The following is a 1,970-nucleotide window of genomic DNA, read 5'->3' as shown; positions in this document are numbered from 1 at the left end:
CGATTATCACACTCGATATGGCATGCTCATTCTGTTTAAATGACTTTTTACCATGTCTTATGTATAAAATACTATATTATTATCAGTTCTCCATATTGAATAGAAGATATAATATATAATTCGATATAGAAACATCTAAGTATTTGTGTCTCTTTCTAAATATGAACGGTAGATAAACATGTGTGTATGTATCAAATAAAATGTGTTCAGGCTTCACTACATTACACATAAACATATATACATTTTTATACGATTCAGGGATTAAATTCTTTATTATGACTTTTCATAAAAAAAGTATTTTTGTTCAATCAATAAAATATCGTACTTCATATTTATATTTTAAAGTAGGTATAGATATTTTATTTTGGAATGTAGCCAAATTTTTAACAATTCGGCATTGGAATTCGTTACATTTAAGTTGTAGAACATAAGCCCGGCTAGCTCAGTCGGTAGAGCATGAGACTCTTAATCTCAGGGTCGTGGGTTCGAGCCCCACGTTGGGCGAAGTGTTTTTTTTTTTTGTAATTGTTTCAATTTATAATTTTATATTGAATTGAAAAATTATTTTCAATGAAAATGACAAATTTGATGTATTTTCTTGATTAGAAACTCAAATTAAAGTTTCTAAACAATTTTATCTCTATTAATAATATTCATGAAACAAAGATTTTAGCAGAGAAATAAAACATGATGATAATACAAAAGTTGAAATGATTTTACATGATTAAAGGAAGGAATAGAAAGAAAAACTGTTGTCGAATTAATTTTCCTATAAACGCACATAAAGAAATACGGTGGCATAAGAACGCCTTAAAGTTTCTAAAGAATAAAAAAATGGAAGTTTTATGGATTTTAAGATAGCTCTATTTTGATTTAATTACTTTGTGCTATTAAGGAAGAACTTTGGAATCACCCCCTTATGAGGTAACAAATTAAGAAAAAACACGGTAAATCAAAAGCTAACACCATAGTTGGGAGTGATTTAAAAATAATGCTCAAAACTAAAAACTTTCTGACGTGTTTGTTAATCGCAAAGTGAAAAATTTTGTATTTTATTCAGTGCAAAATGTACTGTCTTCTTATACATTCTAGTGCACAAATCCACGAAAGCATTACGGCATTGTATCTAAAGACAAGAAATACAGAAATGTAAAGATATATTTATATTATATGGATAAATCAATTGTGTCCTAAGGATAGAATATTAATCCTATAGGACTTTAGGCGTATTATATAACACACAATGTTTAATACTATCCACCCGGATATTTACTTGTCGTATACGGCGTACGTACGCAAATAGTTTCTAATAGTAAACACCTTTAGGTTGTGATATAAGATTAAATCTAACTTAACTAATTAATTTTATTTAGCATATTATCTAAAGGGATGCTTTTCAATTCGATTTACATCTTGAAGGATGTTATTACACTAGGACTTATCTGCAATCGTAGATGTAAAAAAAATAATCCTCGATTTGTTTCACATTTTATTTATTTTTTCTTAAAAATAAATTTCTTTTTTCTAAGAGCTATTGAGATAGACATTATGTTAAAATACACACCACAAAGTGGAGTAATCCCCGTTTTGGGATAAGATAAAAAATCTTTAGTGACTGTTTGAACAATCGTTTGTTTTTGATTATTTATTGTTTATCTCTCGAATATTTATTGGATATCTAGATTATTATTATCTTTTGCGGATTTTTTATTGCCTCTTACGGCATCACTAGGTGTAAAATACCTATTTACCTTTTTTATATTTATCGTTGAGCTCTCATGGTAAATGCAGTATCACCATTCTTTATATTTTCAAATCATCAAAAATTATTTTGTATTCATTAAATTTATGGAAATCCATTCTATTAGTTTTTGTTTTGTTGAAATTATTTGTACCTTATTTTCAACTTTGACTTTCGAAAGCTAAATAGTTAAAAAAATTTTTCATTTTTCAATATTTTGAAAATTACT

At 27.2% G+C, this 1,970-nt stretch overlaps 1 non-coding gene across 1 annotated transcript; it reads left to right on the top strand.

Annotated features, from left to right (window-relative positions):
* The first annotated feature begins 431 nt into the window (after nt 1-431).
* Nucleotides 432-504, top strand: Trnak-cuu. Its single transcript has one exon. It is a non-coding gene; the product is annotated as a tRNA-Lys (tRNA).
* Nucleotides 505-1,970: the final 1,466 nt, after the last annotated feature.

Source organism: Chrysoperla carnea, chromosome 3 (assembly GCF_905475395.1).
Source record: "Chrysoperla carnea chromosome 3, inChrCarn1.1, whole genome shotgun sequence".
NCBI classification, from domain to species: Eukaryota; Metazoa; Arthropoda; class Insecta; order Neuroptera; family Chrysopidae; genus Chrysoperla; species Chrysoperla carnea.
Note: the sequence above shows the minus strand (reverse complement) of the source record. Positions and strands in the feature narration are given on the sequence as shown.